This window comes from Bos indicus x Bos taurus, chromosome 22 (genome assembly GCF_003369695.1).
Source record: "Bos indicus x Bos taurus breed Angus x Brahman F1 hybrid chromosome 22, Bos_hybrid_MaternalHap_v2.0, whole genome shotgun sequence".
NCBI classification, from domain to species: domain Eukaryota; kingdom Metazoa; phylum Chordata; class Mammalia; order Artiodactyla; family Bovidae; genus Bos; species Bos indicus x Bos taurus.
In genome coordinates this window covers 15,142,003-15,169,771 of record NC_040097.1, presented here as the reverse complement: position 1 = coordinate 15,169,771, position 27,769 = coordinate 15,142,003, and the positions used below count along the sequence as shown (strand labels likewise).

The following is a 27,769-nucleotide window of genomic DNA, read 5'->3' as shown; positions in this document are numbered from 1 at the left end:
CGCTGTGTGAACAATCTGGTGAGCTGGCAAGTCAGCCAGGCTTTCAGAATTCTAACCCGTGGAAAAGCCATGGACATTTTGTCCTGGCTCCGAGAGTTACCATCTGAATAAATTAATATTTACATGCTTTTATGAGGAAAGTTACTCTTGATCTTTGAAAAGGAAAATCAACCTTTCAGTCCCACTTGGCATTTGTATCTTTGTATCTCTCTTAGTTGACACCTTGCCACTGGCTCAGAATAAATATTTCTCTGATATTTTTTTAATAGCATTTGTCCCCCTGCTATAGCTTTGAGACAAAATACTTTTCTGGATAATACTCTAAGAAGGAAAATACTTGGCTCTCTCCTCCATAATTTTTGATGGAACCTGTTTATTGCCTGTGGTCATTCCACTGGCGGTCATTTGATGCTTTGGGCTGCTGAATGAGGCCCCGTTTGGGCTGTGTCTCCGGACACCAGTAGAAACATTTGGAAACCTTAAAGAAAACTCAGACAATTGGCTGAATTTTGGGCAAAATATAACCAGATTCTACTTCTCACCTCATATCAAAATTCTGGATGAGCTAAAGATTTAAACAAGGAGAAAACATGAATGAACAAAGCACGGGGGATAAAAATGTCTCTAAACATGTTACTGAAGGCAGAAACATAAAGACAATTACAGAACTTCCTTGGTGGCTCAGTGGTAAAGAATCTGCCTGCCAAAGCAGGAGACACAGGTTCGATCCCTGGTCTGGGAAGATCCCACATACTGTGGAGCAACTAGGCCCACGCGCCACACTATTGAGCCTGTGCTCTAGAGCCTGGGAGCCGTGACGACTGGAGCTTGCGTGTCCTGGAGCCTGTGCTCAGCAGCAAGAGAAGCCACCACAATGAGAAGCCTGCTCACCTCAACTTGAGAGTGGCTCCTGCTTGCTGCAACTAGAGAAAAGTCCATGCAGTGAAGACCCAGCACAGCCCAAAATAAAGTACAATTAAAAAAAAAAAAAAGACAATTACATAAGAGGTAAAAATCTTCAGCACCAGACTATCCCCGCCAAATCTCTTAAAATCTTGAGAAACCACAACCTTACAGAGTTATTTGCTGACAAAGCGTTAATTAATTAAATTGTTTTTTATCTATCTTCGGGAGAGGACATTTAAATTCTACTTTATTACCATATTTCAATTATACAATGCAGTGTTATCAACTAGAGTCACCATTAGACATTGATCCTCGGAACTTACTCCTTTTATACCTGAATTTTTTTTTAATTTAATTTTATTTTTTAACTTTACAATATTGTATTGGTTTTGCCATATATTGAAATGAATCCACCACAGGTATACATGTGTTCCCCATCCTGAACCCTCCTCCTTCCTCCCTCCCTGTACCATCCCTCTGGGTCATCCCAGTGCACCAGCCCCAAGCATCCAGTATCGTGCATCGAACCTGGACTGGCGACTCGTTTCATATATGATATACATATTTCAGTGCCATTCTCCCAAATCATCCCACCCTCTCCCTCTCCCTCTCCCACAGAGTCCAAAAGACTGTTCTATACATCAGTGTCTTTTTTGCTGTCTCGTATACAGGGTTATTGTTACCATCTTTCTAAATTCCATATATATGTGTTAGCATACTGTATTGGTGTTTTTCTTTCTGGCTTACTTCACTCTGTATAATAGGCTCCAGTTTCATCCACCTCATTAGAACTGATTCAAATGTATTCTTTTTAATGGCTGAGTAATACTCCATTGTGTATATGTACCATAGCTTTCTTATCCATTCATCTGCTGATGGACATCTTGTAAGTTTTTACCAATTTCTCCTTATTTCCCCAGCTCCTAGACCCTGATGATGACTTTTATACTCTCTTTCTCTTTTTTTAGATTTCATATAAATGATATGCAGATTTTGTCTTTCTCTGTCTGGTTTACATCACCTAGTATAATACCCTCCATTTTCATCCATATTGTTGCAAATGACAAGATTTATTTTTCAGTGCTGAATATTCCATATACACACATATAGACACACACAGATATATATATGTGTGTGTATATGCGCCGAAGAATTGATGCTTTTGAACTGTGGTGTTGGAGAAGACTCTTGAGAGTCCCTTGGACTGCAAGGAGATCCAACCAGTCCATTCTGAAGGAGATCAGCCCTGGGATTTCTTTGGAACGAATGATGCTAAAGCTGAAACTCCAGTACTTTGGCCACCTCATGCGAAGAGTTGACTCATTGGAAAAGACTCTGATGCTGGGAGGGATTGGGGGCAGGAGGAGAAGGGGACGACAGAGGATGAGATGGCTGGATGGCATCACTGACTCAATGGACGTGAGTCTCAGTGAACTCCAGGAGTTGATGTTGGACAGGGAGGCCTGGCATGCTGCGATTCATGGGGTCGCAAAGAGCTGGACACGACTGAGCGACTGAACTGATCTGATCTAATCTAAATATATATAAGATAAAAATACATCTTATATAAAAATGTTATATATACATTTTATATACATAAATATAAAAAATGTTATATGTATTTACATATAAGATTATTTATCTTAAATATATTTATGCATAAGATATGTACATATAAAACTTTTTCTTGGTCCATCACCTGTTGATGGACACTCTGGTTGTTTTCATATCTTGGTGATTTTGAATGATGCTGCAATGAACATGGGAGTGTACAGCTATCTCTTTAACATAATGCTTTGTTTCTTTGGGATATACACCCAGCAGCGGGATTGCTGAATCATATAGTAATTCTATTTTAATTTCTCAAGGAACTTCTATGCTGTTTTCCATAGTGGCTGCAGTTTGCATTCCCACCAGCAGTGCAAAGGGGTTCCCTTTTCTCCAAATGCGTGCGTGCATGCTAGGTCAGTTGTGTCCGACTCTGCAACCCTATAGGCTGTAGCCTGCCAGGGTCCTCTGTCCATGGGATTCTCCAGGCAAGAATACTGGAGGGAGTTGCCATTTCCTCCTCCAGCGGATCTTCCGAGGGATTGAACCCACGTCTGTGATGTCCCCTGCACCGGTAGGTGGGTTGCCTTTTTTTTTTTTTTTTTACCACCATATCCTTGCTAGCATTTGTTATCTTGTCCTTCTGAAAAGCCATTCTAACAGGTGTAAGGCGATAGCTCACTGTGGTTTTGATTTGTATTTCTTTGATGGTCAGTGATATTAAGCATGTTTAATTTCTTTAATTTATACAAGTATATAATCATTGAGGAGAGAAAAACCACAACCGAAAACTGTGGAGTAACTATGTAGAGCTGTATACATAAGGCTGTTGGTAGAAAAATGAATAAAGACCATAAGCAGATGACTCACAAAGTAAGTTCAACTAGCCAACAAATATTTGAAAAAAATGTTTACTCTTATTAGTAATTTAAAAAACCCACAAAACAACCCTGAGATGCAATGTTCTGCCTGTCAAACTGGCAACTGTGAAAAAGAACGAGAGTGAGTGCTTGGTGGGCTCTTGGTGAGGCCTCGTGGCTACATTTACCCGAAGTTCCAAACTCAGCAGTTCTACTTCCAGGAATTAAGAGTCACACAGTGTTTGGAGGGTTTCCTGCACTTGCATTACCATTAGGGCAGGGACGCTGTCTGGCTTAGTCACCCTTTGTGAGCACCTATCAGATGCTTGGTAAAAGCTGACTGAATATTGGATAACTGAGTGAACATGAAGAGATACAGACGGAGGAGGAAAGAGAGTTCTAAGCAGCAAGACACTGGAGGCCTTCTCTGTGTTCATCAGCGGAACTGTTCAAACTTAACAGCCTACGTTGCCAAGTGTCCAGTGGTGTAACCAGTGACCTACCAGCCAGCTGACTAAATTGATATGAAATCAGTCAAGAGGAGACGTGTACACTTTGTCTTCATTCGTCAGGTATTTTGCTATGCACACCGCTGTTGCCTCTGTGTTGAACTGGAGCCTAAGCATATGAAACTTTTTCCATATTAAAGGGTTAAATATATTTATTATCCCTTACTGCTAGATTGTTAAAGACCTAATACACCAAGCACACACATGCCTTCCTTCTAGCCTCCTCTGATGTCAGAAAATACTACCTTCTACTTTACTAGGCACCCACTATGCGCGCACGCACACACACACACACACACACACACACACACACTCACACACACACACCCCCCAGACCTCAGCCCCAGAGTTACCGGCAGTATCAAAAACCTTGGAGAATAACATTCCTGTTTGAGGCAATCTAATTAAACTTCTCCTGTCAACTCAAAGTGGCCCCCAATGGACAGATCAAACCTATTTTTAGGTTCCGAGTGTTATAAGAAGAAATATTTAATTAGAATGGGGGTGTTTAAAATAGCTTTCTCTCTTAACATCAGTGCCTGCTGGCTTGTTTTCCCTGATGTCATTAATCACTAGCGAACAGATGTCAGAATTCACAGCTATAGCTCCCGTTGAAATCTGCCTTCTTTGGGTAGTTGGTCCCATAACTCAAAATGCCATGTCTCTCCAGATTTTGGCACTTTCGTACAAGCGAATGGCACTGAGAGCTTTAGACAATTGATCTTTGAGCTTTTCTTCAGAATAAGAGCCCCAGGCAGGGTATTTCGCCCACGGAGCTCTGTGTTTCTTGGCGCCAGTGGAGAGATTGTTGTATTCAGACTGGGGAGTAGAAAATGTTCTGTGGAAAAAAAAAAAAAAAAGAAAATGTTCTGTGGTGTTGCCTTGAGACCTGAGTGAAGAACTGGGCTACATAGAAAAGTGATGGAAGGGAGGGAACTCAAGCTCTGTTAGGGTTCAAATCAATTTTTTGGTATTATTTTATCATTCTTTTGGATCAACAAGTTCTTTAGAAACTGGAGAACTAGATTTACTTTGCCTTACCTAACAGTCATGCTGTATGGAAGGTGATTTAGATTAGACTTTAGTTTTTAAAAATCACATGCGTGATCAGTCACTTCAGTTGTGTCTGATTCTTTGCGACTCCATGGACTGTAGCCCCACCAGCTCCTCTGTCCATGGGATTTCCCAGGCAAGAATACTGGAGTGGGTTGCCATTTCCTCCTCCAGGGGATCTTCCCAAGCCTAGGATCAAACCCGTGTCTCCTGAGGCTCCTGAATTGCAGGCAGATTTTTTTTTTTTTTAAACCGCTGGGCCATGATGGAAGCCCAACTCACACAAGCACTTAAGAAACCCCAAGCACTGTGCTCAGAGCTTTATGTGTTCTTAACTCACCTAGTCACCACGACAGCCCTCTGAGGTAGGTAGTATTTTTATCCCCATTTTACAGAAGAGGAAACTGAGGCACAGAAAGGATAAAAACCTTTTCCAAAGCCACTCCCTAGTGGGTAGCAGAACCAGGATTACAACACTCTGGCTCTGGAGTTGGGTGCTTAGCCATGTCTTCTTTATTATGTTATGATTAATAAGGAGTTTCTTTATTTATTCCTAATAGATTTTAAGTGTTGCATGCCTTCCAGAACGTCACCTGCTTGCTTCCTACAAATTACTGTCTTTCTCCTGAGCTCAAAAGTTATTAAAAGTCATTATTTGTGAGAGGAAAGGCACTTTTATACAGCACTTGTGGGAATATATATTAAATCTGTTTGGCCTTTTAGTCCAATGTTTCTACTTCTAAAAATGGATTTAAGGAAATAATTTAAGATGTGTATAGAGAAATCTGCTTGAAGTGAATAGACACCTCTATTTTGTTTTTAGTATCATCAGAACCTAGACAGTTTATGGCACACAGTGGGCATTTGACAAAGAAATATTAAGTGAACAAATTGCAAATAACAAACAAATAAAAGACAAAGATACAAACTAAACTTCAAGAGGATGGAATAATTTTATATCTATTTATGGTATGCTATATAGACATTAGAAATCATGTCTAAGAAGAAATTTCATTAAGAGAAGCTTTACATAATCTATTAAGTGGATAAATGAAAACCAAGAGATTAGAGAGATTATTTTCTTGGGTTCCTACCACCATCCTAGCAGCAAAATGGTATTTATAATTTTTCTGCAATTACTAAATCATTTATTCACTGTTCAGTTCAGTCACTCAGTGGTGTCTGACTCTTTGTGACCCCATGGACTGCAGCACACTAGGCTTCCTGTTCATCACCAACTCCTGGAGCTTGCTCAAACTCATGTCCACCGAGTCAGTGACGCCACCCAACCATCTCATCCTATGTCGTCTCTTTCTGCTCCTGCCTTCAATCTTTCCCAGCATCAGGGTCTTTTAAAATAAATCAGTTTTCGCATCAGGTGGCCAAAGTATTGGAGTTTCAGCTTCAGCATCAGTACTTCCAATGAATATTCAGGACTGATTTCCTTTGGGATTGACTGGTTTCATTTCCTTGCAGTCCAAGGGACTCTCAAGAGTCTTCTCCAACACCACAGTTCAAAAGCATCAGTTCTTCCGTGTTCAGCTTTCTTTGTGGTCCAACTCTCACATCCATACATGACTACTGGAAAAACCATAGCTTTGACTAGATGGACCTTTGTTGGCAAAGTAATGTCTCTGGTTTTTTAATATGCTAAGTTGGTCATAACTTTTCTTCTAAGGAGCAAGCATCTTTTGATTTCAAGACTGCACTCACCATCTGCAGTGATTTTGGAGCCCCCAAAATATAGTCTCTCACTGTTTCTACTGTTTCCCCATCTACTTACCATGAAATGATGGGACCGGATGCGATGATCTTAGTTTTCTGAATGTTGAGTTTTAAGCCAGCTTTTTCACTTTCCTCTTTCACTTTCATCAAGAGGCTTTTTAATTCCTCTTCACTTTCTGCCATAAGGGTGGTGTCTTCTGCATTTCTGAGGTTATTGATATTTCTCCCGGCAATCTTGAGTCCAGCTTGTGCTTAATCCAGCCTGGCATTTTGCATGATGTACTCTGCATAGAAGTTAAATAAGCAGAGTGACAATATACAGCCTTAAGGTACTCCTTTCCTGATTTGGAACTAGTCTGTTGTTCCATGTCCAGTTCTAACTGTTGCTTCCTGACCTGCATACAGGTTTCTCAAGAGGCAGGTCAGGTGGTCTGGTATTCTCATCTCTTTAGGAATTTTCCACAGTTTGTTGCGAACCACACAGTCAAAGGCTTTGGCATAGTCAATAAAGCAGAAGTAGATGTTTTTCTGGAACTCTGTAGCTCTTTCAATGATCCAACAGATGTTGGCAATTTGATTTCTGATTCCTCTGCCTTTTCTAAATCCAACTTGAACATCTGGAAGTTCACGGTTCATGTAATGTTGAAGCCTGACTTGGAGAATTTTGAGCGTTACTTTGCTAGCATGTGAGATGAGTGCAATTGTGCGGCAGTTTGAACATTCTTTTCATTGCCTTTCTTTGGGATTGGAATGAAAACTGACCTTTTCCAGTCCTGTGGCCACTGCTGAGTTTTCCACATTTGCTGGCACATTGAGTGCAGCACTTTAACAGCATCATCTTTGGAGATTTGAAATAGCTCAGCTGGTATTCCATTGCCTCCACTAGCTTTGTTTGTAGTGATGCCATCTAAGGCCCACTTGACTTCACATTCCAGGATGTCTGGCTCTAGGTGAGTGATCACACCATCGTGGTTATCTGGATCATGAAGATCTTTTTTGTACAGTTCTTCTGTGTATTCTTGCCACCTCTTCTTAATCTCTTCTGCTTCTGTTAAGTCCCTACAATTTCTCTCCTTTATTGTGCCCATCTTTGCATAAAATGTTCCCTTGGTATCTCTAACTTTCCTGGGAGAAGGATATGGCACCACACTCCAGTACTCTTGCCTGGAAAATCCCATGGATGGAGGAGGCTGGTAGGCTGCAGTCCATGGGGTCGATAAGAGTCAGACAGGACTGAGCGACTTCACTTTCACTTTTCACTTTCATGCATTGGAGAAGGAAATGGCAACCCACTCCAACGTTCTTGCCTGGAGAATCCCAGGGACAGAGGAACCTGGTGGGCTGCCGTCTATGGGGTCACACAGCAACGGACACAACTGAAGCGATTTAGCAGCAGCAGCTGGTCTTTCCCATTCTATTCACTGTCAGAGGTCTAGTCTTTCCCATTCTATTCATCGTTAGAGGTATGTTTAAAATTATTCAGCTATTACATTTTATTGTTTTAATGTGTATTTTGTAGTTTTAAACAACTGTTCATTTCAGAACATCACTAGTATTATCTGCCTGGCAACTTGTGAATGGCCTGTATTCTATTCTTTGGGTTTGGAATGTGTTTCACCTCTTCTACAATAAATGTATTACTTTCGTAATCAGAAGAAATAAATGTTTAAAATTTTACCTTCCATGGGTCAAAAGGAAGGAATAAAGATAACTAAGGATAGAGAAAGTAAGTGTTGATAGAAAATTGCCAAAAAAGTGGTTACATTTAGTTGGTGGCATTAGGGTTAGCATTTCACGGCTTTTAATTTACATATGCCCTCCAATTATATGATGATAAACATATATTATATAAACAATAAAACATTCATTTTTTTAAGGGGAAAAGTAGCGCCTGGGTGGGGGATTTTTAAACTTGGCTACAGCATTCCGCACTGGTTGGGGAATTTTCTGGTCTCCACATAAACTGCAAGCCTCTCCTGCCTGCCTCGACCTTACGATCCTGGCCATCTTGCTGACCCACTAGGGATCGCCATGCCTCCAGGGCCCTGACAATAGTAGATGTTCCCATGTTTAATGATTGTACTAAAATAGCTGTGGAGTTACTGTTAATTTAGTATTTTAAAATGTGTTCCGCTGGCTTCGTAAGGCACGGTTTTCTCACCTCTACTAATCCCTCATCCCCAGGGTTGACACTGACATCCTGGAGGATTTCAGGTGTATGCACCAGAGGGTCGGGTGCATCAGCGCTTTTTCGGAGTGAAGCCTCTGAACCACCTGGAGGATGGAGTGTTTGTCTGGGAGACTCGCTGTTAGGCTCAGACCCCGACCCTCTGATGGTGTTGAGCCATCTCTGCTATAACTTTTTGGTGGTGAGTTTGTGGGTGACAGTTAAGCCTTAAGAATAGTCACAAAGCTCTGGATGGCCACTGGGGGTCAGTCTTATGCACAGGAGGTGCGAGGGCCCCCCTCCCCCTCCCCCAGTATCTTCCCAGCTCACAAACTGGCCACTGAGATTTTGCCACAGGAGATACTTCTTTTTAGTTTAAGATTTCCAGCAGGGATAATATTTAAACACTGGCAAACATTTACACTTTAATGGGACGGAGGGTTCTGAAAGCATGTTGGATAGGCAAGGACTGAAGATGGCTGACTGCCTCTTCTTATCAGGCTTTGTGTCAGGAGCCTTATAGAGTAACCATAGAATTTATTCTCCGGTTGGGATGCTGCTGAGTGTGAAAGGAGATGCTAACTGTACGGATGCCACAGGCAAAAACTGGGAGTGTGTATGGATGTATCTTGTTGGGTTCATAGCAAAGATAAATTATTATGTCTATTTAGATGAGGGACCTAAGTCTCAGAGAAGTCAAGGAACGTGTCCAACATCCCTGGTTTTACAGTTAATGTTCTTTTACTCCCTTAAGGCTCAAGGTCACTGGATTCCTGAGGTCAACAGGAGAGGGACATCAATGTGGAGAGGCGGTGGGGCTTAAACAGGGTAAAATGAGGAACAACCCAATGGTACTTTGTACACGTCCTGATTTTGTCAGGACCGGCTTTGGAGGCAGTCTGAGATAAGGATCCTGGCTGAAAAAGTCCTCTGTCCCTCTGCTGCTCTGCCTCAAATGTGTCTCATCTCCTGGTGTCAGGCCACCTGTCCAGGAACTGTGCGTCCCTCTCTGAGCTGTGTGTGTGGCCTGCCGTGAGGCCAGAGCTCTGCTTCCTGTGCGTTATTTTACTTCCCTGCCATTGTCTTTCTGTCTCAGGTCAGGGGTATGATGGGGAGGGTGTCTCACACAGGGTTTCTCTCATGCTTTGAGGTTTTGAAATTTCCCTGGATTTGCTCCATGACTGAGGGAAAGAGAGAAACTTGTTTCATGTCCTGGAGAGGTTTTCATTACAGATAGCCAAGGAGGATTTGAGGCGCCCATTCCAGGGCCTGGAATTCCAGGGGAGGAACAGGTGCTGAGCATTTATCTCATATGTTAGGGGGCTGCCCACATGGTGCTAGTGGTGAAGAATCCCCCTGCCAATACAGCAGACTTAAGAGACATGGGTTCATTCCCTGGGTTGGGAAGACCCCAAGGAGGAGGGCATGGCAGCCCACTCCAGTATTCTGGTCTGGAGAATCCCATGAACATCGCTGGTGGGCTACAGTCCACGAGGTCACAAAGAGTCAGACACGACTGCAGTGACTTAGCATGCACGCACACATACGTTATGCGTGTGTTCCCTTAGGAGGGAACATTTCCTCCCTGCATTTCCATGTGAGGGCTTCGTCCCAAGTCAGTATGACCCACGGGACCACCTTCACCCGGTGGAATTCATTCCACGAGTAGTAAGGTGCTGCTTCTCAACTCCCATTTCTGTCGTATTTTTTCACACATCCTTGGTCTTCACGTCTTGACCTCCTCCCTATGAAGAGGTCATCAAAACTGAACTTAAACTCTCACCTGGAGATTCTGGGATGTCCCAAGGAGAGAGTATGGCAAGAAGAGACCACCCTGCCACTCATCACCAAAGAGACATTCGCAATGGCCCAAGCACGCCTGACTGCACGAAGCCAGATGGCAGCCTGTGCACCTTTTGAGAAGGTCCAAAGCCCTCATGACACCTCTGTTTCTTTCTCCAAGGCTACCCTCAAGGTCACCTCTAGATCTGAGCTCCTTGTTCTTTGAATATATTTTGTAAAATGTACTGTCTCACCATGCATTTTCTCATTACCCCCATTCTATTCAAGGGGAGACCAGAAGTTGCCCCATTTCTACCATAAAACGAAACACAATTCTAGGTTCTGGGTACATGGATGCATCTTCTATAATCTTTCCAAATTCCTACATACAAAAAGGACAGCTGAGCAGCAAAACCACACACCAACGGTCAACATTTACCAAACATCGCAACTGCCTCCTCCAAACCAGGGTATTCCTACGAACGCCCAAATGGAGAGACGGAGGATAAACCGTTCCAAACCACAAGACTCCCATGCATCAGCATCAATGTAGAAGCAGCAGAGGGTAACAACAGGGAGTCTGGTGAACTTGAGAACAAGAGAATCTGAAAATATACCGCCGGCGACATGGGTGGCCAACTCAGGAGGCGTAGTTGAACCTGGTGGCAGGGCTCATGCTCGCTGTTCACAGGGGAGGGCGAGAACCCCCAGTGAGTTAAGAACGGCAGGAGCAGCCCAGCCCCAGGGAACTCCAGCAACTGATCCTCTCAAAAACATCAACGGCCCTCTAGTGTTTAGCGTGTTAATCCTAGACACCTTTATTTTTGTTTGCTTGACATTCAAACCCCTTCAGAGTTTCACCCTAACATGCCTTGCCAGTATAATTCCAACCACATCTTTCGATGTGCCCTCCATGCCAACCACGCTGTTCGAGGGGGTTCCACTCGCCTTCTCTGCCTCCTTGCGTCTTGCATTCCACTCAGCTATCACAGTATAGCTTGGGTGAATTCTGGATAACATCACTGAAGTGGGCAGGTGCGAGACACAGACGGTGGCTCTCACTTAACTTCTGGCACAACGTTTTTATAAATACACACTCCTTTTAGAAGGGAATATAGCTTCGGCCAGACAGAGTTCACTTAGTTCCACAAACAACAGCAGAACTCCTATCACTGTGGTTCTTGTTACAACACACAAGTTTCCCTTGACTTTCTACTAATGTAAAATAGTTAAATCATGTTTTTATTTAAAAAAAAATCCACCCCATATTTGGAAAAAGGCTAAAAGGCACTTGCTTGATTTCTGAAATAATGATGGGGCATTTCTGTTTGTTCAGAGAGTGCCAGCCAGGTTCCAGGTCCACACAAGGCGGGGACCTTAACCAGTCTTGAAGATTCTCCAGGGAAATAGATGTCCAAAGAGAAGCTCCAGTCAATTTGAGGTCCCCCTGTTGACTGTGGCTCTGTCCTGCCCCCTGCCCCCATGGGATGTGAACAGAACTGCCCCTGTTGAGAGAGGGCATGGATGCAACATTTTCCATTTTTTCCACTGAATGTGAGTGTGTGGCGGGAGGACGATTTTGATATGCAGAATCCCACCACGTCCTTGGTCAGAGAAACAGATGTACCATATGATTTTGAGTGTGGCACCCAGGATTTGGGTCTAGTTCAAGCACACAGCTCGTAAAAGCCCAGACAATAAAACGTGAAGATGTAAAAGATAAAAGGGTTGCCTTCAGATGCCATAAAATATTGTTTAAAACCATTCTTAACCATAGCATTCTAACCTTTACATTTCCATTTTTATGCATGGAAAAAAGGACTGTTCAGTATTTGTACTAACCGAGCCTCAGGAAATGAACATCTTCTGGCCATTAAAAGCAGGTTCTACTAGTTCAGTAACGGCATGTGAATCACTCTCCTTGCGATCCCGGGCTTGCCATCATGCTGTGGTATGCATTCATTTCCTCGTGCACAGGACCTTGCTAATGCTTTAATTCCTGTAGGTAAATCCTGTGGGAAAATGTCATACTGCATCTGAATTTCTGATGAAAAAGTTTTGTTTTTTTTTTTAAACTAAAGAGAGATTGGTTGTAGCTGATTTAAGATAGCAACCATTATGGACATCTCTTGAATATAATTATGGTTAGACTTGAACCTTTAAACATTTAGCTAATGCTGTTTTCCAGGCATCATTTAAATTAATAGCAAACTAATAATGATAAAATGAGAGCTTATGTATATTACACATTTTTTGCGGATTAAGCCTCGTGCTTTGTAAATCTTCCCAACATGTCTGGGGCAGGAGCTGATGGGCAGCTCCATTTTATAAATAAGAAAAGTGAGACTAGGAGGTAAAATTAACTTGCCTGAGGTCAAACAGTTCCAGAATTTTCTTCCAAATCTGTCTGGCTCAAAAGCCAAATTTCTTAAATCACTTTTGATGTACTGTATTTCGCCCACTTGAAATTTGTATAAAATGCAAAGTAAATTTTCTTAAAACCAGAAACTTTGTTTAAAATATACAACTGTCCCCCTTTTGACCCTGAAGTTGGGGGACTGCATTGCTCCTTATATAAAGGCAGTGTAGTGGCAGTAAGTAGTTTAATTGCCCGGGTTTTCATCTTTTCATTGGCAAGATTAAGACATTGAGCTAAACACTCTTCCAAGAGCAACTTTTCCTTCTGACAGTCAGTCATTTGTCTGTTCAGCTAATGTTCTTTTGGATTTCTACTATAAGGAAAGACTGGGTGATTTAATTATAAAATGGAATAATGAGGTGTGATCCCTGAGTGTAAAGAACTTGGTTTGATGAAAGAGAAGAATTCACCAATCAGTAGAATCCAGTATACATCTGTGCTGTAAAAGGTATGTGTGCATGTGTGTATACACGCATGTGAATATGTGTACACACATGTGTATGCACACATGCAGTCACGTGTGAACATGTGTGTGCACAGACACATACACACTCATGCCTGTGGGAAAAAAGCAGAGGCAGGGACTTGGAAATGGTGTTTCACACAAGTGTGACGGTAATTCCACGAGGAGAAGGGGCTGAGTCTGTTTTCAGTCCCCCTGTGTCTCGGACCTGGCAGATCAGTACATATTTGTTGAGTGATGGCATGGGACGTAGTCTGGGTTATAAAGGATTCAGAGGCTTCACCAGACCAAGAGGAAGGGGTGGGCATGTATTCCAGGCAGCAGGAACAGCATGTATAAAAATGAGGAGCACAGAAATGTCGTGGTAGGCACAGAAGGAAGGTGCCTGTGGGGCAGCAGCAGAAAACACGGCTACAAAAGGTCACCTTTGGCCAGGTTCATGGCAGGTCCACAGCCATGGGATTCAGGTAAAGTGTGACTCTGCACAGCTCCCTCGGTGAATGGACCCTGTAGCTCTGGATGCCGTACTTACTCATAGCTGTTGGACCCAGATTAATTTAACAGACTACTTAACAAATAAAAGGGTAAGAGTGGAAACTCCTCTAGGAAAAGATATTGTGGGCGGGCTCCCATTTTCAGGGAACAAAATACTACCAACCTGAATCAGAGGATCAGAAAGAATCATTGATGTTAAACAATGGCCTGAACCTGAGTGCAGCCCTGTTCGGATGCAGGAAATTCTTCTGCCCGAGGAGGTCCCTCAGTCCATAGGGAGAACAGAGAGTATGAGCAAATGTGAGGCATCCGTGGAGATGTGACTTTTCAGCCCTGCCCATTACGAGACAGGATTCTATTTCTCCATCCCCCACATCTGGACTGACTATAATTTGTACTGAAACAGGAGCGGGCCAGACCCCAAGATGCCTTACTTGCTTCCATTCGTTCTCTTGCCACACTGCTGCGACCACGTGGACAAACCCGGGCGAGCCGGATGGTTGTTACCCAAAAACTGAAACCCAGCCATGCTCTAGACACGTGGCTAGGGCCATCCTAGACCAGCCAGCCCCCAGCCAGCTCATCCACTGTTCATGACACATGCTTAGGGGAGCCCAGCCTCATTCAACAAAATTGTCCAGGCAGCCAGAAGGGTCATGAACAAGAACAGATGGCAGTTGTTTTAAGGTATAAATGAATGCAGGAAGGAAGGGAGGAGGAGCAAATGTGATGGAAAAGGCTGATGATGTGTTGACTAAAATCTAGCTCTTAATGTGAGTTAGGTCCTGGCTCACCCACTGTACATCCCTTATTTCACTTAATTAGTTCTTGGTTGAATCACATTTGTTCACAAATGCATCAAATCTCTCTTCAAATGAAAGTCAGGTTCCAAAGACTTCCAACTGGATTTGCAAAGATGTATGCCAAAAGGAGGGGCTTCCCAGATGGTGCTAGTGGTAAGGAACCCACCTGCCAATGCAGGAGATACGGGCTTGATCCCTGGCTCAGGAAGATCTCCTGAAGGAGGGCATGGCACCCACCCCAATATTCCTGCCTGGAGAATCCAATGGACAGAGAAGCCTGGTGGGCTACAGTCCACAGGGTCGCAAAGAGCCAGACATGACTGAAGCAACTTAGCACGCACGCATGCTAAGGATTTTTATTCACAGGTTTTTGTTATCAAATGAATCTGGGTTTGAATTCCAAATCTGTCTCTTGCCTTCTGTATAACCTTGAGTAATGTATTTACCATGAACCCCAGTGTCAATTTCTGCATCTGAAAAGTAGGATTCAATGACTATACCTCGGAATACTACTCAAGCTTAAAAAAGAAGAAAATCCTGGCACCCTTGTTACAGCTGGAAGGACCTTGAGGACATTATGCTAAGTGAATTAAGTCAGAGAGAGGAGGACAGATACTGTGAGAGCTCACTTATATGTGGAATCTGAAAAAAAAAAACCTGCAAACACCCAAACTCATAGAAAAAGGGATCCGATTTGTGATTTCCCAGGAATGGGGCGGGAAATGGGGAAGGAATTGGATACAAGTGATCAAAAGGTACAAAATTCCAGTTTTAGGATAATTGAAATATACACAACCGAGGATATAAAGTACCTCATGATGGCTACAGGTAACACCGCTGTGTGGTATATTTTTCAAATGCTAAGAGAGTAGATCCTGAAAGTTTTTATCACAAGGGAAAAAACTTTCTGTTTTGGTATTTGAATGGGATGATGGATGTTAACTGAACATTGTGGTAATGATTCTCACAATATAAGTCAAGTCAATATACGCCTTAAATTTACACAGTGTCATAGGTTAATTATATCTCAGTAATATGGAAAGAAAAAAAAAACTAATACCCCTCTATTGAAGTGAAAGTCGCTCAGTCATGTCCGACTCTTTGCAACCCCATGGACTATACAGTCCATGGAATTCTCCAGGCCAGAATACTGGAATGGGTAGCCTTTCCCTTCTCCAGGGGATCTTCCCAACCCAGGGATCAAACCCAGGTTTCCTGCATTACAGGCGGATTCTTTACCCACCGAACCATAAGGGAAGCTCAAGAATACTGGAGTGAGTAGCCTATCCCTTCTCCAGCGGATCTTCCCGACTCAGGAATTGAACTGGGGTCTCCTGCACTGCAGCCAGATTCTTTACCAACTGAGCTATGAGGGAACCCCTCTGTTGTGTGAGGGTTAAATGAGTTAATCCAAGTGCCTGTCACGGTCCCTGCATGTACCAGTGCCCAGCAGTGACAGCTGCCTTCTTACTGCCACCTGTGAATTTGGACAAGAGAAACTGAACAAGGGAATTGAGGGAAAGAATATCTTATAGCAGAGGTTCTCACCCTGTTTCCAGTCTGCAGCCTGATGATCTCATGACCTTGGGCATGACACACTCACTTTTTGGGCCCTCCCTGCCTTATATTTAATTTCTTATACTTTCTTTTCTCTCCATTAAGAAATACATCAGAGAGTGAAAGTGACATCATAGGCACAACCTTTAAATCACTCTCAGCTATAAATAAAGACTGAATGATTGCAAATTTGAATAGCTTACTACCTACAAATTACTGGCGACAAGCTGGTATCTGTCAGGACCCAGAAGAAGTAATGTGTCTTATGCATCTGCAGGTCTAACCAGAGTGCTCAGACATCAGCTTCCCTCTGCTCTTTGGATTCCGAGCATCACTCAGGCAAAGCCAATGTTGGATCCTTGACACGTGTTCTTGGCATGTAGCTCACTGTCTGGCACATAAGTCGTAATTGATAAGTATTTGCTGAGTGAACAACTGTACTCTCCCACCCTGAGGGAGCAACAGAGCAAAGGTTTCTCCACCCCCAGTAAATCAGCGAGCCTCCGGAATTGGAAGGGAGGAACTGGGCAGAATGTCATGACTCGAAGGGTAAACAGGAACTTCATGTCAGCAGCTAGACTATCTTTTCGGCTTTATCAGCCCAACAAGAGAGAAAGGAGCTTTGGCTCTCCAGTGTACCACTACCAACAGCACAGTTCCCACTCTAAAGCTAAAAGAAGGGCTAGTCTCTTCAAATTCAAGTCTAACTTTCTCTTAAACTTGAGTCTGCTTTCCTTACTGAAAAATCCCCTGGTTAGAGAGGGGAGCAACAAGGTCTAAATAAGGGAAGCAGACAAACAGAGAGAATATTAGATGGTGGTGAATATTAAGCAAAAACAAAAGCAGGGAACAGGGCTTGGCAGTGTTGAGGGGAGTGCAACTTGGCATAAGAGGCGGATTGATTAATAAAGGGAGTAGGTGAGGCAGTGGGCCAAGGGATGTTGGAGGCAGAGTGTTCTGGACACAGGGAACCTCAGGTTTCCGGGTCCTGAGGTGAGAGCATGTTTAGCATGCCTGGGAACCAGCAATGGGACCTCTGAGTCTGGGGCAGAGTGAGCCAGGAAGCCCAATAGGAGGAGATGTTTGGGAGGTAATGGGCTATTGGGTCATGGAGCGCCTGACAGACCATGGTGAATCTGTTGGCTTTTGCTCTGTGAGATGGGAGGGTTTTGAGCAGAAAAACCCTCTGAGTCTGGCAATTAATGGACCGTAGTATCCATTTTTTTTTTCCTGTTTAATGGTCATGTGGATATTCTTTTTTGAAGTACCTGGTCAAGACTTCTCCTCATTTTTCTATTGGGGTGTCAGTCTTGTTTTTTCAATTCTTTTTCTAACTTCACTTGGGCTGCTCTGTTGATAACAGATTGAAGGAGGACAAAGGTGAAAGTGGAGAGATCTGCTGAGAGGCCAGTGGGCGAGGGATGACAGTGACTTGGGAGATGGTGAGAAACAGCTGGATTTCAGATGAGCTTTGAAAAGAGAGCTGATGGCTTTGCTGGTGACTCAGATGTGGGGCAGGAGAGGGAAGCCCTTGGAATGGTGCTCCATCCTCCTAGGGTGAGGCCTGTGATGTATGGAGGTGGCACGATTTCATAGGGGTAGAGATAGATGCCTAAGCGTCTTCACAGATCCTGTAACCAATGGATGTGACTCAGTCCTCCTTTCTGAAATCATTTCCAAGAGTAGTACTATTTGTAGTTTTCACTGAGGGGCAGTCTTCAATCAGAAAGTCAGATGGTCAGCCGGGAGTCAGCTTTGAGATCAGATAAGCCAGTATGTCCCATGGCGTCCAGAGGTCCCTGATACTTAGCCAAGGGATTTCATATGACACATAGTAATGAATGTTACTGCATCACCCTCGGAGAAAGCAATTTCCTTTTCAATCCTATTTTCATTATGTATCAAGAAGCAGTCTCGGCTTGGTGGTAAATCTTAAGTGCTTCTTAAACACCTCTTTTCAATGGAGGGGGACCAAGTCTCGAGCTCAGAGCCATAGCAGGCAACAGAATCTCACTGGAATTTAATAACATGGTTTTGAATGCGCTAAATATATTTATCTGTGGACGCACATTTATTCTTTTTATTTTTTTTTGAACTTCTATTTGTATAGAACAGCCAATGACTCTAACATTTGATTCAAATAATTCCTTAAAGCATTAAGAGGATTGCAGATATTCTTATTAATTAAAAAGCATCTTCAGTGAAGTGTACATTCATACCACAGAGCACCCGTGAGGATACAGCTTGCTGAGTTTTTGGAAAGTGGGCACACTCTTGCAATCAGTGCTCCGACTAAGACATACAGTAGCAGAAGCACCTCAGGAGTCCCCTTCTCCATAACTGTCTCCCCAACACATCATCACAAAAGGAGACCGCTGTCTTAACTTTAATACCTTAGGTAAGCTTTGCCAGTTCTGAGATTTATGTAACTGAAATCATTCAGTGTAAACTCTTTTATGTTTGCCCTCTTCCGTGTCATATTGCATATCAGAGTTTCATCTGTGTTGTTTACGCCATGCTCATTTATTCTGTTCCATTACTGCATGTTATTCCATGTGCTGCTGCTGCTGCTGCTAAGTCGCTTCAGTCGTGTCTGACTCTGTGTGACCCCAGAGATGGCAGCCCACCAGGCTCCCCCGTCCCTGGGATTCTCCATGTGCTAATACACCACAATTTATTAAGCCATTCTATTGTGGATGGCCTCTGTTTCCAGGCTTTGGTCAATAGGTTGCAATGAACATTTTCTTGGCTATCTATGCATTTCTATTAGGTAAACAGTTTTCAGTCAATCTTCCAGGTATGCAGCTAAATCTCATTGTGACAGATTTGCATTTCTCGAGATTAATGGAATGGAGTAATTTTTTTTTTTTTCCTGTTTATTGGTTATTTGGATTGGATACTCCTTATTGCCAAATTCAGACTTAAATTGAAGAAAGTAGGGAAAACCACTAGACCATTCAGGTATGACCTAAATAAAATCCCTTATGATTATACAGTGCAAGTGAGAAATAGATTTAAGGGCCTAGATCTGATAGATAGAGTGCCTGATGAGCTATGGAATGAGGTTCGTGACACTGTACAGGAGACAGGGATCAAGACCATTCCCATGGAAAAGAAATGCAAAAAAGCAAAATGGCTGTCTGGGGAGGCCTTACAAATAGCTGTGAAAAGAAGAGAAGCGAAAAGCAAATGAGAAAAGGAAAGATATAAACATCTGAATGCAGAGTTCCAAAGAATAGCAAGAAGAGATAAGAAAGCCTTCTTCAGCGATCAATGCAAAGAAATAGAGGAAAACAACAGAATGGGAAAGACTAGAGATCTCTTCAAGAAAATTAGAGATACCAAGGGAACATTTCATGCAAAGATGGGCTCGATAAAGGACAGAAATGGTATGGACCTAAGAGAAGCAGAAGATATTAAGAAGAGATGGCAAGAATACACAGAAGAACTGTACAAAAAAGATCTTCATGACCCAGATAATCACGATGGTGTGATCACTGACCTAGAGCCAGACATCCTGGAATGTGAAGTCAAGTGGGCCTTAGAAAGCAACACTACAAACAAAGCTAGTGGAGGTGATGGAATTCCAGTTGAGCTGTTCCAGGTCCTGAAAGATGATGCTGTGAAAGTGCTGCACTCAATATGCCAGCAAATGTGGAAAACTCAGCAGTGGCCACAGGACTGGAAAAGGTCAGTTTTCATTCCAATCCCAAAGAAAGGCAATGCCAAAGAATGCTCAAACTACCGCACAATTGCACTCATCTCACACGCTAGTAAGGTAATGCTTAAAATCCTCCAAGCCAGGCTTCAGCAGTATGTGAACCGTGAACTTCCTGATGTTCAAGCTGGTTTTAGAAAAGGCAGAGGAACCAGAGATCAAATTGCCAACATCCGCTGGATTGTGGAAAAAGCAAGAGAGTTCCAGAAAAACATCTATTTCTGCTTTATTGACTATGCCAAAGCCTTTGACTGTGTGGATCACAATAAACTGTGGAAAATTCTGAAAGAGATGGGACTACCAGACCACCTGATCTGCCTCTTGAGAAATTTGTATGCCTGTCAGGAAGCAACAGTTAGAACTGGACATGGAACAACAAACTGGTTCCAAATAGGAAAAGGAATAGGTCAAGGCTGTATATTGTCACCCTGTTTATTTAACTTATATGCAGAGTACATCATGAGAAACGCTGGACTGGAAGAAACACAAGCTGGAATCAAGATTGCTGGGAGAAATATCAATAACCTCAGATATGCAGATGACACCACCCTTATGGCAGAAAGTGAAGAGGAACTAAAAAGCCTCTTGATGAAGGTGAAAGTGGAGAGTGCAAAAGTTGGCTTAAAGCTCAACATTCAGAAAATGAAGATCATGGCATCCGGTCCCATCACTTCATGGGAAATAGATGGGGAAACAGTGGAAACAGTGTCAGACTTTATTTTTCTGGGCTCCAAAATCACTGCAGATGGTGACTGCAGCCATGAAATTAAAAGATGCTTACTCCTTGGAAGGAAAGTTATGACCAACCTAGATAGCATATTCAAAAGCAGAGACACTACCTTGCCAACAAAGGTTTGTCTAGTCAAGGCTATGGTTTTTCCTGTGGTCATGTATGGATGTGAGAGTTGGACTGTGAAGAAGGCTGAGCACTGAAGTATTGATGCTTTCGAAGTGTGGTGTTGGAGAAGACTCTTGAGAGTCCCTTGGACTGCAAGGAGATCTAACCAGTCCATTCTAAAGGAGATCAGGCCTGGGATTTCTTTGGAAGGAATGATGCTAAAGATGAAACTCCAGTACTTTGGCCACCTCATGTGAAGAGTTGACTCATTGGAAAAGACTCTGATGCTGGGAGGGATTGGGGGCAAGAGGAGAATGGGACGCCAGAGGATGAGATGGCTGGATGGCATCACTGACTCGATGGACATGAGTCTGAGTGAACTCCGGGAATTGGTGATGGACAGGGAGGCCTGGCGTGCTGCAATTCATGGGGTCGCAAAGAGTCGGACACGACTGAGCAACTGATCTGATCTGGATTGGATATTCTTTTTTTGAAGTATCTGGTCAAGACTTCTGCCCATTTTTCTATTGGGGGTGTCAGTCTTTTTTTTTTAATTGACTTGTAAGTGTTCTTTTCAAGCTTGTTTTGGCTGCTTGGGGTCCCTTGCATTTCCATATTGATTCTAAGATCAGCATATCCATTTCTGCAAACGAGATGGTTAGAATTTTGATAAGGATTGCATTGAATCTGTAGATCAACTTGGAAAATGTTACAGTCTTAATATTAAATATTTTAATCCATGGACACAGATGTCTTTCCCTTTATTTAGATCCTTCTTTTCAAAACATTTTGTAGTGTTCAGTGTACAACTTCTCTACTCTTTAAATTTACTCCTACGTATTTAATTCTTGTTGATGATGTTATAAATGGAACTGTTTTCTTAATTTTGTTTTCACCACTTCTGACTTCTAACTGACAGAACGGTAAGATCATAAATTTGTGTTGTTTTAAGCTATTAAGTTTGTGGCAATGTGTTACAGCAACAAGAGAAAACGAAAATGCTCTTAGTATTCTAGTTCTTTTATATTTGCTTTTATGTACTTTATGGCCCCAAAAAAGGTAAATCTAAGTAAATCTTCCACGTGTAGTTGAAAAAATGTTTTCTCTAAGTGTTGCAACTTGAACAGCATGAGTTGGAACTGCGTAGGTCCACTTGTATATGGGCTTTTGTCAGCAAATATGGACTCTAGTACTACCCCATCCACAGTCAGTGGAGTCTGCAGATGTGGAAGCTTGGATATAGAGGGGTTAATGTAAAGCTATATATGCAGATTTTCAGCTGTGCTGGGGAGGGGGTCTGTGCCTCAACCTTCCTGTTGTTCAAGGGTCAACTCTCTATACATGTATATATGCAACATGTAATGTTAGACACCTAGGCTGTTCCCATGTCTTGACTGTTACTCTCCCTATTCTTGTCACTGCTGTACCTAATTTAGGTCTACATATATTTGACATGGCACAGTAAGTTAGTATTATTATTTTATGCAGCTAATATGTATTAGGTTTCACCCACACATTTGTACTTTCTATTGTCTCATTCTTTTCTCCATTTCCATAGCTCCATTTGATCTCATTGTCTTCTGCCCCGAAGAATTTTCTGCAGTATTTCTTTTAATGCATTTCTGTTGTATATGAATTCTCTAGGGTTTAGTTTGTTTGAAAATGTCTTTATTTCATGCACATTTTGAAGGATGTTTTTAATAAGCATAGAGTTCTAGTTGACAATTCTTTGCTTTCAGCACATTGAAGATGTCATTTCATTGTTCTTTGGCTTCCATTATTTTTGTTTAAAACTCAGCTTCCATCATTACTGTTTTTCTTTTGGAGGTAATATGTTTCTTTTCTTTGGCTGGTTTCAAGATTTTTTTTTTTTGTCTTTGTCTTTAAGTAGTTTTACCATGATATGCCTAGATGTGGTCTCCTTTGTTCTGTTTGAAATTGTAAAGTTTTAAAAATATTTAGCTTGACGTCTTTGGGAACCATGGGGAAATTTTCAACTGTTATCCATTTGAATATCACTTCAGTTCAATATTCTCTTGTTTCTCCTTCAGGATCTCTAAATACATACATGTTAGAAATTTTTACCAAGCCCCATATCTTTTGTATATTAACTATACTTTTCTTTTTTTGCTTTCCATTCTCAGTCTGAATATTTTCTGCTGTCATATATTCCAACTTATAGATTCTCTTTTCTGCAATATCTAATCTGTCAATAAACCTCATCTGTTGAATTCTTATTTTGGGTTATTAGATATTCCAATTCCAGACTTGCATTTTTCAAAGATTCTAGTTCTCTTGAAATTCTCCATCTTGTCATCTTCTTTCTTGAAGTTATCAACTGTAGATATTTTGAAATCTATATATGATAAGTCACATATAAGATTTTTCTCTTTGTTTTTAGGAATTTGCTTGTGTCTCTTAGAATACCTGGTAAATTTTGGTAAGCGCTGGACATAAAACAAACTATGACAAACTAAGAGCCAACTAGAAATGCTGGATTATGTTGTTTTCTTCCAGAGGGAACCAAATTTTCTTTTGCTTCTGGCACGCTTTTCAAATACTGGTAGATCATTTTTTTTTTTTTTTTCATCTGGGTTTGAATGGGCTCAACACTGGATTTTAGTCTTTATGAGCATTGAACTATTTCTGCTTCCCTCTCACTTCTAATGTGTAGCCCTTTCATGGTTCCAGTTGGAAGTCTGAAGTGTTTACCAGGCCCTTCTCTTTGGTGGACCCTGAACATCAATTTTTATCATGAGACTGGCTGTAGACTTCTGAGCCTCTGGGTCCTATGAAGTTTACAAATCAGCAATGCCTGGAGGAAAACAGTGATTCAAATACTTGACTTATTTCAGTGTTCTTTCCTTGGCTCTTGGCTCTTAGTTCTTCAGGGCCTAGCTGTCTTAGTATCTCCCCAATGTCTTCAAACAGAAGTTCTTTGTTTTTATTTTTACATTTTATATATTTTATCCAGATTTTTAAGTTGTTCTTGGCAAAGAGATTGGTCTAAAGCAAACTAGTCTGTCATGACTAAAAGCAGGAGTCCATTGTACTTATTTTTGTCATTACCTTCTATTTTAAGACCAGTGATTTCTGGCTTTCCTTTTATATTAGTGAAATAATTTCCTTTCTAAGCAAGTGTATTTATTATGAGAAATGTACAAGTTGTAGCAAAACACGACAAACAGTTTAATAAATACTTGTTTCCCTCCCCAATGTGTAACATACTCGAATAAAGAAGAGTTGACTTAAATGAAAGTACTACATAAATAACAGTACTGATGATGCCTGGGGATGGTAAAAATGGTGGTGATGGGGTTCAAAAAGTTGTTTTATATATAGAGAAAGGGAAATTCACAAGTCATTGTCTTGCTTAACATTATACAGAATATGCCTGGTAGAGCTGACATGATGATTCAGGTCTCTAGGTGCCCGTTGTAATCCTTTATCTGTTCTAACACAGTTCCTAGAGGCAATTCTGTCTCCTTGACTGGCTCTCAGAGGTTTCATTTCTGTAGTTTATTTTCCATTTTGGCCTGCATTCTTCCATGTGTATCCTAAGCCTATTTTTATAATTGTCTTTTAGTTATTGGATTGTAAAAAAAAAAAAAAGTAGGCCTAGGCCTAACCCATGAGTGTGTTTCTGTGGTGTGTGTGCAAGCATGTGTGTGTGCGTGTGTATGTATGTTTCAAATCCCAGTCAGTTTTTACTAGCAGTTTCTATATAATGTTTGAGCCCATGAGATTCAGGGTGATTGATCCTTCTAAATGTTCTCCTCCTTTTAAAACTGCATACAAAAGAATGACCAGTTCTGTGGAATTTATTGTTACTAAATCTCCTCTCCATTTGCTTAATTGTATTATTTGCCTGGGGGATGCTGTTTAAATGTGGAGCCAAGTCAGCTAAATGAAACATGATCCTGGCTCAAGAAAATAATGATGTGTCTCTTTTGCTAAATAACAGTCTCCCCCCTCATCTGCAGATGCTTGGAACCACACCCTTATTTTCTGGAGGCCAGAGAGGGTGGTGCCCGGCGTGGTCTTGGGTGTCAAGGGCATTGGCCAGGGAGTGGGCAGACCAGTGTCGCAGGAAGCAGAGCTCGGGGTTGGAGACCCAGAAGATGCTGAGGACACTGAGTGACTTGGACAAGTGGGATCCTTGGGCTTTCCTCTGCTCCTGGATTTAGGCCAGGTCTTGTCCCTGCCCAACCAAGAAACTGAAAACCAATGCTATTGGGTAGCCATTTAGTTGAGAAAATGGTCAAGGCTGGACAAGGTTCGAGGCAATCACTGCTTCCTTTATATCAAAGATCACAGAGGGGTAGTGGAAGGGGCTTCCCTGGTGGCTGGTGGCTCAGTGGTAAAGAATCCACTTGCCAATGCAGGAGACACGGGTTTGATCCCTGATCTGGGAAGATTCCATGTGCCCTGAAGCAAGTAAGCCCGTGCACCACAACTGCTGAGCCTGCACTCTAAAGCCCAAGAGCTGCAACTATGAGCCCACGAGCTGCAACTATTGAAGCCTGCGTGTCTCAGAGCCTGCGCTCTGCAGCAAGAGAAGCCACCACAACGAGAAGCCTGGGCACGAGGAAGAGCAGCCCCGCTCGCCACAGCTAGAGAAAAGCCCACACAGCAATGAAGACAGCACAGTCAAAATATAAAGACAATGATTAAAATTAACATCTAGGCTCTTAACCCCCTTTTTAAAAAATCACTGGGACTCAGTACTTAACATTTCTAGATTAGTGGTTTTTTTCCAATCATGTCATGACACAACCCATCACAGACAACCATTCTCAACTTTTTAACCTTCCCTCTTGGGGTCCTCTGAAATCAAATAAGAGCAGGGGATGCATCCCAGATCACTCGATTAATATTTACCAAGTGTCCACGGCGTGCCAGGCGCTGGTCTAGGCTCTGGGGACGTGGCAGCAAGGCCTGCCTGTGTAGTACTGACGTTCAGGGTCAGATGGGGTAAGAAAAGACAAATCAAACACATGGGTGATGTTATGAATGGAAAGTGTTATGGAAAAAAATCAAAAGGAGATAAGGAGGGCTGGGTCAGGTAGGGCTCCTGTGTTAAACAGGGTGGTCAGGGAAGCCCTCCCAGAAGAGGTGAAGAGGATGAACCTTGTGGTTTGGGCTGCAGGGAGAAGTTATAAGTGGCTGCTCAACTGACAGTCTTGAATGCTAGTTGGGATCAGAACTGTGGTAACAAATGTCTTCTAGACCTAAGCCCCTGAGTGTCTGACTCATTAGGTCTAAGCAGAGTCTGGCCATCTGCTTTCTAGAAAACCTTAAGGCAATTCTGATGTGAAGGTTGAAAACCTACTTTAAAATATATGTATTTTACTGTGAACTTTCTGTACTTTGAAAGCCAAAAACATTGTTCTAAGAATTATAAATTTCACATTCAGAAAGGACTCTCCGGGAGGCTGCCATTTTGTTCGCAGTTACTGAGTGCTTGCTGTTCTGGAGCTCATTCCCCGTTCACTGTCTTATCTGATCTTCTTGACACTCTCACTGCTACAAAGGGACCGACTCTGGGTTCAGAGCTCAGCTCGCTTCACCGCAGGTCTGGGGTGTGGACTCGTGAGTGTGAGCGTCTGCTCGGTCTCTGTCCCATGAAGGCTGCCTCCTTCATCTCTCTGAGCCCAGTTTTTGCCAAGGCCAGCTAGACTCTTGGTAAAACATTTTCCCAAGAAAAGTTTCTGGACCAACTCCTGGGTGTTAGGCCTTTGGGAAAACTCACTTTCTGAATTAAAAGGGACCTCAGAGATCATGTAGCTGCGCAGGAGTAGGAAAGGTGAGTCATGTCTGCCATGATCCTTTCCCCATTACCTCTGTACCCATGGAAACCATCAGTAAAAGAACCTAGATGCAACTTCAGAACCCTCTTAACTCAGGGCACTAGTTAACAACTACTGATGTAGCCAATGTGGCCCACAGAGAAGAAACTTCTTTGCCATCTGGACTATTCCTTCCTAACCCATCAGAAAGCCAGGACCCAGTGGGGTCACAGTTTATCAAAGACACATGGTTAGTTTGTACCACAGCTGGATCTCGTATCAGATGATAGCTTTCTTTTTCTTTTTTTTAATACAAGCCACTTTAAGTGGCCTAGGAATCTCATCCTTCAAACTCTGGTATGTAAGATACATAGCTATAAACAACCATCAGCCATGCTCAGCTTCTGGATGAAATCATTTCTGCGCAGTGGCAGCAACATAACATCTGATTCCCACTTTGGAGCTATGCCACATTCTGGGAGGCAGCAGAGGACCGAGGCATGAGTGCCTGTATGGTCCTGCCTTGGTCCCTGTGCTCTGTCGTGGCATCTATTGGTGCTTCCCCATGGTCTGGTCTTCAGTCATCAGCCTTCTGCGAGCACGCTGGTGCCTGAGTCCACATTCCTCATCTTGTCTGATCATTGGCCTGGACCTCAGGGCTGCTGCTAAGTATTCAGGATTGCCATCTGCAAGGTCCCATCACATCTAACTCTCCTTCGGCTACTGGCCCTGGTTCCTTGTTATCATCCAAGGATGTGGAATATTTCTGTCTGTGGGTCTGAGGGTACTCTGTGAGGCTGTCTCAGGCTCCATTTGCCTTGTCTATCATCTCAGATCTTGTGCATCAGCCTGGGGACCCTGAAGTCTCTTCTCCCTCCACTGGTACTCAGCATAGTATGGTGGTGGGGAGGATGGAGAAACCGGCCTCGGGTCCCCCTTCTGTCAGTGCATGGATAGGCTGGTATCCGTGTGCCCATGTTCAGGCTTGCCATTCACCTCCTGAGACCTTTCCTCTCACCAACCAGACTAATCCCTCTTCTTCTCCCACATCTACTATTATCCAGAAGTTCCCTCCTCGCACATCTCCTCACACTGAGTGCTAAGTCGCTTCAGTCGTGGCCTATTCTTTGCAACCCC

The 27,769-nt window shown here is 42.7% G+C and overlaps 1 long non-coding RNA gene across 1 annotated transcript; it reads right to left on the bottom strand.

The window, feature by feature from the left end:
- Positions 1–3,042: 3,042 nt before the first annotated feature.
- LOC113880946 lies at positions 3,043–27,769 on the bottom strand. The gene is made up of 3 exons (XR_003507890.1): positions 25,725–27,769; positions 12,393–12,562; positions 3,043–4,661 (listed from the first exon to the last, which is right to left on the bottom strand). It is a non-coding gene; the product is annotated as an uncharacterized LOC113880946 (long non-coding RNA).